The sequence below is a fragment of the Anopheles gambiae genome, chromosome 2 (assembly GCF_943734735.2).
Source record: "Anopheles gambiae chromosome 2, idAnoGambNW_F1_1, whole genome shotgun sequence".
NCBI classification, from domain to species: Eukaryota; Metazoa; Arthropoda; class Insecta; order Diptera; family Culicidae; genus Anopheles; species Anopheles gambiae.
In genome coordinates, this window is record NC_064601.1 from 52,421,751 (window position 1) to 52,441,489 (window position 19,739).

Sequence of the window (19,739 nt, forward strand, 5' to 3'; positions counted from 1 at the left end):
AGGCGTCGATGGGCCGCTCGAGGATAGCCGACCGCTAATACCGAGTGGGACGGAACGGATAGGATAAGTACCTTTTGTGGGACAAATAGCACCGTGCTCAATTGCACTACGCTGTACAGATAATTAATGTTGAATAATTTTCGTTGTTTTGAGGATAAAGATGACTTGCTCGACTTTATGGCATGTTCGAATGATAGGTTCGTCCTATACGCTGATTGACTGCTGCTTAATTTGGTAAATCAATTACTAGCTCATGTGAGCGCAACTCAATCTATTGTTCTTCATCGTTAGGAGGTTGAAGCAGTCATTTGATAATGAATAGTTTTGCTTTTAACTGCATTTTTCTGCAAAACAATCGTTTTGTGTGTGTTGAAGAAAACATAAATTTTAAATCAATCCTTACTATTGTCATAAAACAGTTACTGATACTATAAAATTGCATAAATGTAAAACGAAACAGAGCAACATTGACTGCTTGATCTAGATTGATTACGTTAAAACGTTATTCAACATCTATTTTTATAGGAAAATAATATTTTAAACGACAACATTATTATGCTGAAACATGTAAAAATAGTCCTATAGCCAGATACATTGCTTTTAATCAATGATCGATTATGTATAGGGTGTAACGTTTTTCGGAAACGCACAACCTACACATATGACAAACGCATATCAAACATTGTTTCAAAAATAAAAGCACAGCTTTAGAGTGTGCTGCTGTTTGCTCCTTTCATTATTCTGCGAAGCTCTCGTTTCACGTTTCATTGCTAAAAATAGCTCAACCACTCATTCTGGTATGATGATTCCATGCTCGACTGTTTGCACTGCACACGAGAACGAGCCACATGCGGGATGAGCTTTTTTTTTTTGAATTATCAAATTGATTGTTTTAAATTTGCAGAAAAAATATACTTTTTTTAATATATAAAATATCGCGCATACCAAAGCTAGATTAACCTCCAAAAAGATGTTAGAAATACTGTTTAAGATTTGCAAAAAAGTATATCTATATAATTATTTCACGACTCTATAGCTGTAGTTCCATAATAATTGGTGTGATAATGGTATGAAAAATATGGAAAATTATGCAAAAAAACATGTAATTTCATTAAAAGAAAATCATACATCCACTGTGTTTATGTATCATTCATCCGAATATTAAGTACATTGCAATAACGACTGTCCATAGAGCTTTTTTTATAGTAAAAGCTAGTACCAGCTAGTGCTCCAGTGTACCTATATTACATTACAATCGATACACACACTGTGAGCACCAGCACCACACAACGGAAACGTGTGCTTTGTGTGAGAAATGTTTCCAATATGCTTTCAACAAAGAAAAGCTGGATCATAATACTGGCATTTTTATCCTCACCGCTGCGCAAAAGTTGCGCAAAAGTAGTAAAGAAGGATTGCATCGCACTACCCATCGCCGCACTATCAACTTTGTCCGATTGCTTTCACGGAAAATCCCTCTCACCAAAGTTTATTTGCAATTGTTTACGAAGCTTCCGTTGTTGTGAACGCTTCTTCTTTTTCTTTTTGCTTGGTTGTTGCTTCGTTCGTGCCTTTCCGTCAGGTTTTCGCGGAAATTGGCCATACATTTCCACCTTCCCCGGGTGGAAGGTGGAGAATAATGATGGTTGTGTTCGATTGAAATTCAAACAAGCACTCGGCAAGCGTACGGTCGCTTTCCCCGGTCAGGCTCTCAGCAGTTTACCACCGCCACCACCACCATCATCCGGATAGCAAACAAACCGTGTGCAATATCAATTTTTGATGAATGCTTCCGAGATGGGCACGCATGGTAGATTTGCGCCTTGTGTGCGGAATGCTTGCGCTCGCACGTGTTTCGCTTCTGCCCACTGTTCCCATCTACACTCAAGGCACATACAGTGGTGGAGCTGGTAGATGAAAATCCCCCGGACGGTACAATCCTTTGACGAGTGGTACAGGCACACAAGTTTCGTCGTGAAAGTAAGGTACAAGGAAATGCTTTCACGGTAAGATGAACATCACAACCCGGTACAGCTCGGTAAGTTGATCGTATGCAGTACTGAACGTGAGCGTGTGTGTGAACGTGGCACAAGCATTAAGGATCTCTTCTTTCTGGATATGAAACCAGTCAGTCTGGCATCCGATAATTTTCCGTTTTGGTAGGAACGCCCTTCCATGTTTGAGCTGTGGTTGCGTAAATCTGTTCCTGGATGTAATCACTCTATGTGCTATGCTGCTGCTGGTTGCAGATTTAATCAATTTCTCAGCATTTTTTCTATTAATTCGTAGCAACTTCGTATTGGGAAATACTTGGAATCGTTTTTTCACTGATAAACTCTATTTGTAAATGAAGTAAATCAAACCAAGTTGGGGATTAAAGATTATTTTCGGATTGCATCTCGTGCTATAATTATATTAGCATGTGCTTTAGGTCTTTCCTTGCTATCAAAAAGATTGAACGAAGATATTTCCAAATAAAAATACATTAAGCTGTTCAGAAACATTAACACAGTTCCATTACTAAACATTATTCGTTCATATCATAAGAATTTATCATTTAATTATGGCCAAAGTGTTTATTTTTTGCCTTGTACGCAACGTTAACAACTGAAGTAGCTCCGATTGGAATGGAAAATAAAGTTATAAAAGTAACGACTATATACGATGCTGAGCACTTTATCTACGGCCGGCCGATGTTAATCCTATTGGCTCATAGTATGTTTTGCGGTGAGTCTTACTGCTACGGAAAACACTGCCTAAATAAATATGTTTTATTCCCTTGAATTTCCTCTACCTTTCTCCCGCCTTCAGTGCTGCCTTTTTTCCTATAAATTCCGTACAAAAATTAGCTTTTCGGGACTGGTGTGAAAACATTTTAATCTTAATCTAACACTTCCTCATCCATTCGCCACATAATTCCGTAGTGCCTTTAGGTACCTACACTCACACGAGGCTGAATTGGGCGCAAAGTTGCATACCAACAACCCAAATCCACCCTCTCATCCACCACACACGATCTGCACCGCATAAGCAAAGGAAAGCGAAGGGCGCATATTTTCAAACCTAATCACATTTTCACCCACGATAACCGCAATGCTTTGCAACACCACCGCAAAATTGGCCAGCGCCTGCTTCTTTCCAACGGGCGTTTTTCGGGGGAACCTTTCGCTGGAGTGATGATTGCGCAGTGAAAATAGCACACAGCCAAAAATGAAAGGCACCACAAGCTCCCAGTGTTTCAGTCAAATAAAAACCGAGCACCACCACCACAGCCATGCTATCCCTTGTGAATGTGTGTGTGCGAAACGACGTGCGAAACACTGTTGCTCATACGTTTAATAAGCACATATTTGCATAAAATGTTACCACGCCGCCGCCGCCGCCGCCGGGCAAGTGTTCCTCTCAGTGTCTTGAGGCACGCTCTTTCATCATCTTCCCGTTGATGCTTCACACTGGAAATGAGAACGGCTTCGCATGCCTCAGTGCAACGGGTGTGTTTATCTAGCTTTATAAATGATAGTTACCGGGAGGTTTCGGTCTACTTATCCAGTCTGTGCACAACTACAGCTGCACATTCCTAGAAAGTGTTGCTTTCTTCTAACGTGATTTACTACGATCGATGATAAGTTTCGCACGATGGCTTGATGCAGATTTTTCATGATCTTTCTCTTTAGTCTTCACATACACACACTCACACACACACACACTCTTCCAGCTGCTGCGAAACAAAGCTTGCCGGTATAACATTTTCAAAACTCTTCAGACTGGGACACTGGTCGGGAGGAAAAGCGGAAAAGAACAAGTTTTCCTCCGCCCCATCGAAAAAAACGGACGCCACCTAGGAAGCTCGGGGTTTTTTCTTCTTCTTTGTTTGGATGCTATTTTAGCGTCACCTTGTTCGGTTTAGACAAGATGCAACACGCTTCGCCCAACATTGGCAAACGTGACCAGGGCTGCCGGGAACGCTGTTCATCCACCGCTCATAATATTTTGTTCGCGGCGTTAGGAATTTAATTTAATCTGCACACACACGCACACAACAAGACACGACACGACACGGCTTGTATATGTGAGGACTAATCTATTACGGAGTTGTTTTTTTTTATACTTTTTAGCTACTCTACCACACGCTTCTCCTTTGAAATGGTGCCATTTGGCGAAAAACGATAGAAAAGCGAAAAAGTGGTCGGAAACCGTTGACAAATTAATAAAATAACACCGTGCCGTCCAACGACAATGCGGCGCGAATAAGTTATGGTAAAGTGCGCGGTTCCGTAGGCGGGATGGATGGGTGGGTCGGGTGGGTGAGTCGAATGTGTCGTATTAATTTTGTGTTAAACACCGACCTGTAATGTACGACCACTTCATTTGACTTTCATGGTAATGTGTTCAAAATTAAACCAAATAAGTACGATTTATGGCATGTACTTGGTAACTTTAATCCCCTCTTATGGTACCGGCTTTACTGCCGGCACTTCACCATCGTGACTAAGGTTTCTTTAGCTCATTTGGTAGCACACTTCTATGGAAATTTTACCTTTGATGTTCTTTCAACCTTTTTTTCCCCACTGCCAACAGCATACCAGAAGGTGTGAGCATAAAGGTGTCAGGACGTTTTTTGTCACTCTTTACGCCGAACATTTACCCATACGACGAGCGGAGGTATTACAATGCTAACTAAGCGACTTTATCCGATGGCTTTGATCTTGATCGATCGAAGGGACATTTTTTGTGTAAAACATCGACCTAATGTACGACCAAGCATGAAGTATTGGCAGCTAACAGGCAGCAAGCTAACAAGCTTTTTCATATCAGCAGTGGCCTGTCGCGTAGATTGGCTGTATATTTCTCGGTGCAAATGAGAAAAACCAACGACACCTTTAGGGCTGTGAAGGTTTACGCTTTATTTATTGCCTTTACGACCGGATTTTGGATTCGTTTTTGTATTTATGATGAGTTTTACTCTCTTTCAATCTTCTAGTTGATTTTAATACTTAAATTTTAAAGTAATTTGAAATAAAACATATCTATCTTTATATTTAACCGCATTAATGTGTCTTAAGCCTTAAGCCCATAATAAAACATACGTTAGTCCATCATCCTTTTACTTTAGAATTCTAAATCGATGTGTATGTAAAAGTATATAAATTGAGAAGTGTACTTGGCACAATAATGCACATAAAAAGTCAAAAATCAATTTGATACAAAAGGTTTTAATGAGAATAAATTGCCATTTTCGAGCAAAAGTACATCCTTTTCGGAGGATGTATGTAGGCAACAGGTATGCGCACCATTCTAAATGACCTCAGGAAAAAGTTGTTAGGCGAGTGTAGCCACTCTTCACCATACAAGGATGTAGAAATTATGAACTTTTATTGCTCTCTCAGCGGTTCGTTTTTATGAGACTACTGGGAACTAAGCTGGCAACCTTTTCTGGCTGTAATCCATTAACAATGATTGTGGTCGCTCTGACTGTGTGTGCCTTTACTTGTTTTGAGGGTGGGTCACGACCGAACAAATCTATGACATGATGTTTACACGATGCTTTGTCGGTGCTGTCAGTTTGTAACCGAGTGGTATGTAAAACATGTTTTGGTTCAGGTGAATCATCCTCGTAAGGGCCACTCATTTCAGTATTTGAGGTTCCGCATTTGAGGAACATAAGAGTGACAAAAAATATGTAGCTTGTTTAAATAATATGTAGCTTAGTTTAAACCACATAATCAAAATTCAAGTAATGCAAAATAATTAAAAAGTTGCCCCACCTATACAAATCACAATACAAATTAGTGATGGTTCATCAAATTCAAAGAATAAAACTTTACATTTGCAGTGACATTAGACAGTTCCACACCTTTTAGAAAGTTGTATAGATATATAATAGAAAAAATAGAACCTAGTACCACAACGAATGTATCTTATTTAGTACTGAAGAACAGGACTTTATCCCAGATAGAATAATTAGATATACTCTAAGGCTACTCTATAAAACCTTCGATATGCAGCGATTGTTACTCAAAAAGTTAGAGTAAACCAAAAATTGCATTGAACGAAATGCACTTTGATGTTTATGAGCATGTATGGAGCACGCTTTTATAGTGAGCTTTGGTATTATTACACATTTTCTGCCGTTCCGTGCCAGGGAATGATTGGCTGGGATAAAGGACTTAACATAAATTAAACCCATTCCAACTGTGGATGGTTGTTGCTGTGTTGCATTGCATCGAACGATCAGCAAAAGGATTTTTTTCGGCGAACTCTTTTGTTGCGTTAATTATACATTGCATAATGACCTAAAGAATAAATGGTTAATGAAGGTAAATGAAAAAGGAAAAATGATTAAATTGACGTAAAAAAGGAACAAGAAAATAATTGAAACGCAATGCACCATCATTTAGCAACACTGCCAAACTCTGCACACTAAATGTTACACACATTATACACATTTTAGCTACGTTTGAGCTGTATTAAAACTGATTATTCTTAATTCAATTAAATGTATTCACAAAACCACACACAAATTTCACATATATTCACAAGCAGCGGCTTTCTCTAACACCAACCACACTTCCACTGTACATAAAACATCGTACATTTATGATAATTTCCGCCGTTTTGTTAAGCTTCCAACTTTTCCTACACACAGTGTTACTAACACAATAGGACACAATGTGGCATTTTTTTCGCCATCAACTGCAAAAGCTTAATTGCATATGGACGGTTTTACACTTTGAAATGTATCGTTTCTTGTCGCTCTTCCATTTTCCACAAACAATATGGTTGTGAAACACACAAACATACTGAGTATTTGCTTTTCTATACCAGCTTTAACCGGAGCATCTTAATTGCACAATCACCTAAGCAAACAAAAGCTACACAGGCAACTTCCTTGCCACAATTGTGTAGATAATAAAGTGCTCCGAGAATGTAAATCGCACCCCACGGTACACGAGTATCCACTTATTAAAATTGAACGCCTTTTTGCACATCCACACGTCCAACAGATTGAACCCGTACCATATGAAATCACCCACCAGAACCGGCTTCCAAGGTAGCACAGGGAACGGGTTTCTTTTCCTTTTTTTCGTAAACCTTTTCGAGCGGAACACACCGAGCGTTGAGTGTTAAACTGCAAAGCCGCGAGTCTGGCAGGCACTGATTGCGAGGACGACTTCCGAGTCACATTACCCAAACCTGTGATGCTGTGGGCCACCTGCTGGTGTGAGTTCTGCTTTCTCGAACCTATCAAATGCACAATACACTTTATCTCACCAGTAAAAAGCGCTTTCCCGCTTCCCTGCGCCCACGGTGCTTTGAATGAGCGAGCGAGAAATGTGATAACGATGAGACACTCCTTCTTCAAGTGAGAAGGTTAAATGATGTGAGCCACGGAGTGGCTTCTAGACACACCACTGCTAGGCGTGTGTTTGTGTGCGAATCAATGGTGTGGCTTGGTGTGTCGGATCAGCTCACAGTAGGCACAGCTCATACATTCGACAACACAAAGCACGCTCCAGACGCACACTCACACATACACACTGGTTGACAGGGGAGAAAGTGTCCGCCGAATCATTCTCACTTTCATTTACGCCCCTTTCTCACGCTCACCATTAGCGAAAGCTTCCATTTGCTTGTTCCACTCTCTCTCTCGGACTCAGCACCATTTTTCGATCGAAAAAATTCGATAGGCGCTCACGTAAAACTGACAGTATAACTATTTCTTTCATACTCCTGCATGAAGTCGATTCCCATCGAGTTCAGTACTTAGTGTAGGCAAACCATTTTTTTTAATATTTAATAATTGATTTTTTATCACCCAAAATATTGAAAAAGAATCAGAACAATTACCAACTTGCTTTTACATAACGTTTTTCAAAACCATTAACCTTGATTTATGGCATTTTTCTGATATTCGAAAATTTCCGCAGCTCAATGAGTTGCGGATTTTTCGCCATACAAAGCGGAACGATCGAATTTTTGTAGCATAGTTCATTTTGCTCGTGAGTGTCATGGTATACCAGTTTTCAAAAAGACCAGTAAAATGAACACCTTGGCGGCGAAATGAGTGTCAAATGACACTAAAATGACAGCCGGATCGATCGAATTTTTTCGATCGAAAAATTGTGCTGAGGCCGTCTCTCTCTGCTTCTCTCACTCTCAGTGAGCTCTGCACAGCATCCACACTCCCAGCCGGTACTCAACCGATTTCCCGATCGTACACTAAAGGACCATACATACACTCAAGGATAATGGGAGCAGAACCAAACGGCAGGAACGCTTCGCTGGCTGACGGACCGAACTGGACGCAGCCCTTACCGAACCACAGACAACGCGATACTGAGTGGGGCTTGACTTTTGGCAGTGATGTTTTATAATCAGCCGATTGCGGGCTGCGATTCTGCTCCCGCAGACTTTGGCGCTCCAGAACACTCTTTGCGCTTTGAGAGAGCATCTTCTCGGCTGGTGCGGCGTATATCTGTGAGTTACTGGGGGAGGCGAGCCTTTTTTTTGTGACCAGCATGCAACCAGTGCCCGTGCCTTCGGAAATGGAATCGGGTAAGGGCGAGGATCGTTTTTACGACACAGGAAAGGTTGTTATCTTAAAGCTATGCATCGAAAAAGAGTTTTTGTGCTTATTACCGTTTTTTTTTGTTCACTACTGGCAACTGGAGAATAATGGACGAGGAAACAATTGAAACAAGCGAGAAAGGAATCTTTACAATTACTTTTTGCACTAAAATAGCATTTGAAGCTATTAAATTTAACTGTAAAATAATTTTACCATATTTTTTCATCTAATTTAAAGTACCCGTCAAGCACTTCTCGTGCATGTTCGCCTGCACCACGCCAAGGAAGCAGAATAATTAAAACTAATTCCCAATTTAACCCACTCTTAAACGAAACGGTCTAGCCCCTGGTGTTCGCTGGTCCCATCCGATCGAATTATGCACCGCACGGCACTCCGACTCACCGGGTGCACAGGGCGTTGACTTCTGGTGCGTAACATGTCGTACAGATGGGCTCATCAGTGCCAGCCTTTCCCAACCCGAGCCAACCCGACCGACCCGATTCCGGTAGGGCAAAAAAGGGAGAATGCATCCTCGATCTAGCACCAGAGTTACACGGTACGTGTAACACACACTGGTGCCCTTCTCACCCAAAATCGCATGAACCGATGAACTGCTGGGCCGCTCCTTCTCGTACACAACTGGCACATTCACCATCGCGTGGACACTCACTGGCGCTCCACGTTTTGGGAGAGAAGTCGGTTCGCGCAATTGCTCTTTGTTGTGATTGTATGAAAGCTGAACTTGCAGCATCTAAAGATAGATTTTCGCCTACTCGCTGGCCTGTGTTTTGGTGTTGTGTGCCTCGCTCTGCTCTGCGCTGCCACCAGGCGTCCCCATCGACTCTCCACGCAGCGAAAGCGATAGTCGCACAAATGGAAAATTACCCTATTTTCACGTCCCCTTCTTTTCCTCCCATACATACATCACACTCACACGTGCGCACACACATCGGGAGTAATCGAAGCGAAAAATACGGGTTCGATGTCTCTGTATCGTGTGTATGGGTGAACTTTTTTGGAGGATGAGTAAACTTTGCCGCCATAAGCTTTTTTTTGTCTTTTTGAATTCTTCTCCTTTCTTTATGGTGTGCCGCGATCGTTGCCGTACCCTGGGTGAGGTTATTACGCCCGCCAGACCACAAGCGCGGACGAGCGCAAAGGGTGGTTCGTGTTTCGCGGTTGTCGTCCGACGCTACATCGCCGTGAAACAGCTGAACCAAAACAGCGCCGAATGTCGGAAAGTTATCCTTGCGTTAGGAAATCCTTTGTGAGGGTTAAGAAATTGGGTTCCCCGGCAGCACCCCCTCACTCGCGAACGAAGCTGGTACTTGTCCACACCCTTCTTAGGGTTATGGGAAAAATGTTGGATCTTTCCTATTCGCAAGGTCTTCTGTGTGAATTCGCATGAACTACCCCTGTGTAGCAGGGAATCTCTCTCTCACACACACATACACATTCACTCGGTCTGTGAGTTTAATGCACTTGCCACCCGGCTAGGGAATGTATTTATTCGCAAGCCATCGCCCAATGCACGACCCCCAGCAGGACTTTGTTTGCACAACTTTCATGTCTCCGTAGCGCATCGAAAGCATGTTGCGTAACGAACATTCTTGAGGGAGAGAGAGAGAGTGCACTAAAGAAAGCTTGTTGCCGGTGCGTCACTACAAAGACTTTGGGGCGGGGGGCCGTAAGGCATCTTACTTGGTTCGTGCAACCATCCAGCGTTTGCTGTGCGTCCCCTTTGCAGCCGGTGACGGGACCGGGTTGTTCCACAAGAAGAATGCCACAAACGATGAGCAGCTTTGCGGTACGAATGCGACCAGATCGTTTACCAACCATTGGCCACCATCCCGGTACGCCACTGAAGTATGTCCTACAGTGCGCCATCATCAAAGGGCGAGCATCAAACGGTTCCACCCCCACCCACACTGTGCGGCAGTGCTGCTGCGGGTGGAAGCGATAAAAGTAAACGATCTTAAGGCAGGCTCGGTGGTACAGGACAACACAGCATTAGTTGCAAGTCATCCACCCGCCACCAACCCAAAGGAAGGAGGGCTGCACAAAGCACAAAATGTCCTCGCTCCCCCCCCCCTTTCCATGGTGAAATGGGCGGACACACACTTTCACTCTTGACGTGAGGTGGTGTATTAAACATAATGCGCTTTTATTGCAATTCGCAAGCGTTATAGCGCACGGAAAAGGGAAAAGGAAACGGTGCAAGAACAGCTCCCATAGCAATGATACCGTTGGTAACTTTTACTTTTTCTTGTGCCCGAAATTGTCGTGGGCAATGGCCGAAAAAAGCAACGGCCGGAGTAGTTGGGTGGGAAGGGGGAGGGAGCAAAAAACGTACATTTTCTATCTAAGCGATAAAGGTACGACGTGTTGTTGGAGTTGAAAGAAAGGGAAAGATTTTTTTACTCGTTTTTTCCCCTATTTTGAGTGTTTTTATGCTTGCTTGAGCTTGAACACAGGCGCAAACGGATAATAAAGGGTGGTTCGTTCCCCATTTAGGGCGTCTTAGTTCTGTGTTCTGTTCGGGTGTGTTATGCTCAGTGCATTCATATTTTTTAGTTAAGTTCGCTTGTGAATCTTAATAGCTTTTTAGAATAAAATAAAATCTGTTACCTTTGCGACAATCAAAAGGGAAAAAGTATTATACATGTTCGTTCTAACTCTCGACGTAAAAGCTCACCTGATAAAAGCAAATAATAGTTCACTTTTCAATAAAAACACAAATTCTTCAATCTATGTTTTGGGTGGTTTCATCAAACCATCATCAAAAATGAAAAGCCAAAGAAAACAGCATTCCTTTTTGTGCTTTTCCATCAAAAGCGCTTCCAAATTTACACTTTACTTACTACGCTTCCCTCTCCTCCTTAGCAAGGTTTACAGCAACACGAACGAAAACGGAAAACTTCAAACGGTTTCAAAACATTTTATTTATTTTTCACGATGCAAGCAAAAAGTTTTGAAAAGTTTGCCATTTGATAGGGGGGGGGGGGGGGGGGGGGGAAATACTCACTCTCACTTGCACACTTTCCCACTCCCACTTTTAGCTGATTTTACCCAACTCGCTCTGTTGTACATTCCCTACACTACACTTCCAGCTGTACCATTAAAAGTGACCGTGTTGCTGTACTTGGGGCTGCTGCCTTTTCCCAACTGCCAATGAACCGAGAATCGGTGTGGGAATGGGTGTATGGGTGAAAGAAATTTCGAAATTTGCGAACGTGTTGAAACTGTTGATTGCATTAATTTCCTCCATTACTACTGTGCTGGGTGGTGGGAGAATTTCGGTAGCGAAATTGATCCACAATTCGATTGAACGAACATACAGACACACACACACAGAGCTAATTTTCGTTCCATTCCACTCCCGAGTGATGAGGGTGTTTAAAGTTTAGTTATATTTAGCCACGAAAAACACTTACACCGATTGATGATGATTGGTTGCAAGTGTTGCTTGTCCCGTTGGGACAGTGGGACGTCTTTTATGATCAACAAATGGATTTTAATGCTATTATACCGACACAAACACCGTAAATAGACAAACAACATAATCGAAGAAAAAAGAACATTTGTCCTCAGACGCCCAAGGGCAAACTTCTCGCTGAGTAATGATAGTTAATTTATATCCAATCCATCTCCGACATTGCTCATCCTGATGTTGCCTTTTTGCCCTCCCAAATTGTGTGCCCTTTTAATTTAGCGCCGTACAGCTGGAGACTAAATAAATCAGCAAAAAGAAAACGGAACAAATCATTCGAAACGATTCATACCATGACTTACGCGATGCTTGTATTGAACTGATGCGGCGGTAAATGTGCTGTTTTCATTTTCTAGATTTATAGGTCGTTTGCTCTGCCCAGTTTAATCCCGTCGTAACTTGGAAATTGGAAAAAGTTTTCACCTAAACTGCTTTCAATACCAATATCGTCGATTTTTGTTTTGTCTTTTTTTGGGAACGAAATTCCCAAGCAATCGGTATTACCAGAATATTCTTCTTTTCGATGACAGATTCTGGATTGATAGAGGAACGTTATTGGGCGGTTCTAGGACGAAAAAAATCGCAATACATGGCTGTCAATTGAGTTTGGTGGTCTATTTCTACATTTCTTTAGAAAAATCCTGTGTATGTTCCTGCTTTTTGCAAGCGTTTTTCAAGTTAAATGAGTTTAATTACGCAACCTACATGTGAGTGCTAGTTTTTAGCAGATCCAACCCAAAGCATAATGCTCAATATCTATAGTGAAGGGGTTACACAAATGAGTTTGAAATTGCTTGAATTCACACAGAACGGATAGTGGGAAAGACAAAATTCATTTCCCCGGCAGCTCCTGCAGCAGCTTGCTGTTATGGTGAGCCAAACCCGATCAGCTTTTTCACTCTGACAGGTTCGGATGGTTTGTTGGACAGAGTGAAAGACCGGAGCGAATGTCAGTTCTGTTGGCAGGGGAGGCACTTCCATGAACACCGCGTCGAGTAGTGGGGTGGAGCAGGAAAATCATAAATTCAATTACACTCGCCCGACGAAATGTCGATGCTTTGCGCTACATGGCGCAGGATTTCTTGCTACAAATTTTACACCCGCCGGGTTGCCGACACCAAAAGGAAAGGATGCTGAACTGCTGAATCCGACCACCTTTTGCACAAAGACAAAGACCAGCGCCCGATCGTTGCACGCAGCAAGCAAGCAGGCAACAGCAAGGTGTCAAGCTGGTGGAATAATCGATTTAAAACTTTGTTAATCTGCCCTCTGTCCCGTATTTACTTTTCGAGCCAGTGCAGAGCAAATGGGCTTGGGTGGGGGGGGGGGGGGGGGAGGGTGTGGAGGCAGAAAAATGCTTCCATTTCTATGCTTTGCTTAGTGTGATTGAAAATTGTACCGAAGCGAGGAGGTGCCGTGCTACTGCTATGGGCGATGATAGTAAACACAAGATCTTGAGCAAACTACTACGTGCAGGATCCATTTTGGCCAAAGGAAAACACATTGTACATTGACCCAGTGACGTGTTTTGTTTCCCTTCTTTCCCAATCATATGTTGGTATTTTCCTTTCATTGCCTACAATTCAACTGCCACAACCGGCAGTGCTTAATTAAATCGCTTCCACGTACATGATCTGGTGCAGACTTTTCTGCGCAATCATTGCTAAAGGCAGCACCCTTTTGCTCGATAACAGATCCCACACGTCTCTCCAACGCACCTGCAAAAATATCGAAAGCGACATATTCTAATTGGCAAGAGAAGATAATAATTGAACCATATCGACAAAAACACAGTATCCTTGCTAGTGAATGACGTTGTTTTAGAAAACAGTACGACGTCTGTATTATTTTGTGTGTATGAAGCACAATGGTGACCTAGGAAAACCTTCTGTTATTACATTCCTCTATCTCTATCCCTCTCTCTCCCTCCACACCCCTTCAAATGTATCTCCAGACCTGGACAGTATCGACCGTTAGAATAAATTTGCTTGCACAGAGAGTGGTAATGAAAATTTTAATATAAATTCTCATAATTGAATGGCAGCCGCCTGCCTCTTCGTTCGGACGTGCTCGACCCAATGCGCACGTTCGTCAAGGATGGAGCCGAGAGTAAACGATTCTCCCCACGCAATGTCCACCTATCACCACCACTACCACCACCACCACCCGGGCCGTTCCACAACTTCAAACGGTGTCAAGTGCAAATAAATCGACGTAAATGCAAACACCTTAACGCTCGCGACTCCCACCAACAGCGCCGCATGTAGTGTGCTGTGAGCGGTAACTTCAACCTTCCCAAACCTCGCAAATACGTCACAGGTACAAATAAGCCAAGTAAAGGAGCAACACCTTCGCCACTCCGCTTTAATGACTTTTCGGAGGAAAGTTTGCACACCGTCGCGTTCACTGGGCACTGTGCTGTGTGCCGGAAGGGAGCTTCTTTACATTGTAAACCCGCGGGAACCAGCAGTGCAGCAGCGCTGCATCCTGGCTGCATAATCAGCGAGAGCAGAGTTAAATTAGTTTCAAATACAGGGCGCGCGCGCCGGCCCGTTTGTCTAAGGAGCGTCGCGAGACGGCGAGGAAAGTCGAAGGAAAGTTAGTGTTAAATAAAGAACACGGGAGGAATTTTATCGCTCCTTTTCGAGCAAACTTTACCTTCGTCAAAGCAGCAGCTCTTTGTGAGTGGTTGACGATTCCTACAAATAACGTTCATGTGCGAGGTTTTTCTTCAAAAGCTAAAGCCAGTTTGTACGGTGTGTTTAGATAGCATAACGAAACTTTTCCGGACGAGATGGGTACAAATGCTGGATCAACAACTTGTGCAAATCACTTTATCTGATTTTATTTGGATTTATTTTTTAACTAGCAATGTATTACATTACCCCACAAACGTTCGGTTTAAGATACACAATTTCGGTTTAAGATACAGATCATGCCAAAAACGTACTCAATTGCTTCTTCATTAAAACTACACTTTGGAATGCAATAAAACCTTTAAAAAAAGCTTCACAATCTTCGCAAACAAAAGCTCAAACATCTATTGTTTCCCCCACAGTATTCGCTTTGATACAATCCCCAAAATTACATCCGTCTAATTACATCTCCAAAATGCGTCCCCAAAAATAACACCATTCAGCTGAGTGTGCAAAAAAACGAAAAACATGACCCACATAAACCAGCACCACTACCGAAATCATTAAGCATCATCGTAAAGCTCGCTTCGCAGTAGTATGCAGCAGACACAAAGCGTGCGTCCCTTACAATCTTGCATTTTACGCTCGTAAATTCCTTTTACGATGGTATCTCTGTTGTCTTAACGATTATGCGCGACGCACCCGAAAAGTTCATCAAGTGCGGCCGATCAATACCGGCCGGTCCCGACAAACGCACTCGACTCGAAACACTCGGGTTGGGGCGCTTTGTGCAATTACAATTAAATTTTAAAATGCTTCTGCTTCCCGCGCGTGACGTGCACGGTCATCATAATAAAGCGGCATACTTTTTCCCCCCATTGGTAGCTGGGTTGTCATCATAAGGGAAGAGCTTTATTTAAAAAGTGAACCTTGATGCAAGATGATGATAAAACAGGCTTTCTAAAAGCGTACTTAATTAAAGCTCGTTTTACTGCGCAACGTTTCACCTTCATGCTTTTTGGCAGTTACCTTTTGTTTTGCGGTCATCTCGGGGAAAATGTTTTTCAAATTATATGTTTTCACACATAAAAAGCATTTAGGTGAAATACATATCTAGGATTTCACGTAAAAAACTGCTTAGCTACAGGTTTAATCCATTGCAATGAAAACACAACTCATAAGAGCGCATTTTTATTTAACTTCAAATTTGTTATCAGTTTGATCAGATCATACTCTTTTGATGCTCAATCCCGGTTAATAAGTAACTAATTACCGTATTTGTAGCTAAAAATAATCAAATACAACTAACCTAACATTCATTTGGATTAGCAAACTTAGTCGGTCCAGGCCTGCTTAAGCCTCTACAAAGGTTGGCTGTATGTGACTGGTCGGTGTACTCATAGCAGGACAGTCAGTCCTTGGTCCATATGGGCTTGAACCATTGGCGGGGCAGGACAATCCTGCGAGTTGACGACTGCACCACAGTACCAACCCAAACAATGAGCATTAAAGACTAGCGAAATAAGTTTAAGGAAAAGATTTTCGTCGATAAAGTTTTAGAGGTGCTTGCGATTCCAACCAGTAACATTATATGGGGTTTGACATCCGCTAAAATACTTCATGCCCATGTTGAATATGCATCCTGAAGCAGAGGATTTCATTTTTTTAAAAGTATAAAAAAGGTCAAAATAAATTAAACGATACCGTCGAATCATATTTAATATAGCAGAACGAATATTTAGAGACTTCCATTGCACGAATTGATTATTTGATTTGTAATAAATAATTTAGGACAAAAAGTTTCGTTACATTCCTCAGAATTTCAACCACTGCACTTTGTATTTCATTTTTAAACTTTTAAACTAGAAGAGGTATTGTATTACTTCCACAAAAATCCTACTATACCAAAGATAATTTATAACATCTATTACAACCAACTTCACCAATTTATTTCAAAGAATAACCTTCTGTTCCAGATCCACTCAAAACTCTTCCAATTATTGTGCAAAAATGTCAACAACGCAAACGAATAAGGCTGTACCACAATGTGATACAAATTTCCCCACAAAGCACTCGCAAAAACGACGTTCTGAAACACGAAAGCTGCTGCTATGGTGGCAACCATAAATAAATTCTGTTTTCGAGCCCCCCCCCCCCACCTCCCCCCCCCCGGCCACAGCATCACACGCCGAACTTTTTCAAAGGGCGGCCTCCAAAACGTTCCTCGGGGACTCTTTTTGTTTAATTCGAAACGGCATATCGCTTCGCTCCGATTCGAGTCCGTATTCTTGGTCCAGGCTTGACACCATTCCCAGTCAGCAATGGCAAGACATCGGTGCATGGATATATCTTCACCACGTTCTATAGCTCGCAATGTGGCTGCCGTTTTTGGAGCGGTTGTGTGGTTTTCTACATCCTTCTAAACTCACGTCGAACCGGACGTGCTCGGTTGGGGCTTGAGATGTGTTCTTCTGGTCATCAATGGCAATCCTCACAGTCAAACACACCCACACACATATACACAGTCCCAGCTCTAGCTCGATGCGATGAGGCAAAAGTCAAAGGTCTAGGTAAAACTCGGAGTGTATCTGTCCCCGGTACCCAGCTGTTGCTTTGCTGTTGCTATTCGTATTGGACAACGGGCGCCTCCTAGAAGACGGACGAACGCTTTCGTTTGGTTCGCATATCTTCCACCGTATCGAATCGTGCCTTTGCTTCCCATTTGCTCCTCGTTTACAGTTTCCGTGCCACTTTATTTTCTTTTTAACTCCTTTCATTCATCCCGCTCTCGAAGCCTTGAGAGGGCCCTCTGCGGGATTGATACTGGTGCGCCATTTGCCCTTCCCATTTACTGTAACCCTCATTTGCGGGAACGCTTTCATTTCAATTTGTTTGCAGCAAAGCTCACGGTGGACAAGCTCAAAAGAGTGGCTTTCTCCTGCACGTCATCAGGAGCCATTCTCACCCGAAGCACCAACCGGGGTACAGCACAGTAGCATACCTTCTGATACCACTTCGTTGGGCAACTGCTATATGTTCGTCCGAAAGTCGACTCCCCCGACCGATGCTTCCAGTGTGAAGCATCTTTTGACCCTATCGTTTTGCGGTCTTCCGAAAATGAAAAAAAGTAAAGCCTGGACTGTAGGCACTGCCTTATGAACCTTGGATGTTTTATAGCTTTTGCTAGTTCCAGCACGGAACAGTGATACCAAATTTGCCAATTTCATATTGGCCCCTTACGTTCTTTTTGCTCTGTTCGTGATAGAGCCAAACGAATAGAGGTCGCATGTTGACGCTCCAACCTTATGCTATTTCATATATTGTGCTCCGAAAAAACCACACCGAACATATCGATTGCAATTTATTACGGAATTGAGACTTTAATCAAGCTTGACGGAAATAGCCGAACCTTTCCAAATTTGGTCCTCAACTATTGTTAATACTACCCAGTTAGAATGACACTTGTTGATTTATGTTGGTAGATGATACAGTTAGTCAGATGATAATTTGAATATTATTGAATAGTGATTTAAATTTCATTTCAAGTCTTACGTTTGCTTTAAAAATATATTGGCGAAAATGGTAGATTGTTCATGGATTTATCTAATTTAACTCACTAACTTTCGTTTCGTTTCGTGCAATTAAACTAAACTTCCCATAATAGTACTCCATGAGCCAGAAGACAACATTTGACACCTCTATCAGTCGTACTGCTAACCGTAACAAGTTAAGCAACTCCATCCAAAAGCATTCGCGATCAAAGAACGGTACCACGTCATGATGAAAACGGACACCCTGAATGGCAGTTTGTGGACGTCGGATAAGTGCGTTCCGATATCTGCAACATCTTGGCACTATTAGACAATAATTATAGTATCGACAGAAAGTCCGGTTTCGAATGGCCGATGACCCCGAGTGACTTAAAGTACCAATGGAAGCTGAAAATGAACATAAAATGAGGGAAAAGTCGCTACATCGCTGCGTCTGCTTAGACCGGTTGCATCGACCTTAAAAAAAACCTTATCTACTCCAACAATTTTGTGACAAAAACTGAAGAGGAATTGATAAACATCGAAGGTAGAACATTAAACCCCATTTTTTTTTATAGTTTTTCGATTATATTATAGCGATTATAGTTCACTGCTTTCTGCAGCTCTTATACGCAATGATTATACCATGGAACTCCTCATAATGAGTACTTATTATAATAAGTTTTTCGCATACCGAACATATCTGACGAGGAAGAGAAAGGTCGTATACTTGCGTGTTGCACAAGTGTGTGCTATATTGATGAATGTTTTTTTGCATGCTTTTCTAGATCTGCGAGGTGAAAACTACGGGAACCATCTTCTATAAGTCAAACCAGATCCTGGCATACGCTGATGATATAGACATCATTGTAGCAGAAGCCTACCAAGGTATCGAGCAAGCGGCAGAGAGCCTCGGATTGCAGATAAACGAGGCAAAGACCAAACTGATGGTGGCAACATCAGCGGGCCTACCAATAAATAATCCGAATCTACGTAGGCGTGATGTACGGATTGGTGAACGCACCTTTGAAGTCGTCCCAGAATTCACCTATCTGGGGTCAAAGGTCAGTAACGACAACAGCATGGAAGCTGAGTTGCGCGCAAGGATGCTGGCTGCCAACCGGTCATTCTACAGCCTGAAAAATCAATTCACCTCAAAGAACCTGTCGCGACGGACGAAGCTGGGACTATATAGTACCTATATAGTTCCGGTACTCACATACGCCTCTGAGACGTGTACACTGTCCAAATCTGACGAAACCCTCTTAGCCGCGTTCGAGAAAAAGATGCTCAGAAAGATACTTAGCCCCCTATGTGTTGGAGGGCAATGAAGGAACCGCTATAATGACGAGCTATACGAGATGTACGGCGACCTCACTGTCGTGCAGCGTATCAAGCTCGCCAGGCTCCGGTGGGCTGACCATGTTGTACGCGTGGAAACGGACGACCCAGCTCGTAAAGTCTTTTAGGCCGTCCACAAGGACAGAAGAGGCGTGGTAGGCCCAAACTGAGGT

General features: G+C 42.6%; 1 protein-coding gene across 2 annotated transcripts in view; it reads right to left on the bottom strand.

Annotated features, from left to right (window-relative positions):
• LOC11175713 (uncharacterized) overlaps positions 1–19,739 on the bottom strand; it is a 140,244-nt gene that overhangs the window by 38,679 nt on the left and 81,826 nt on the right. The gene's annotated exons all lie outside the window — the stretch shown is intronic.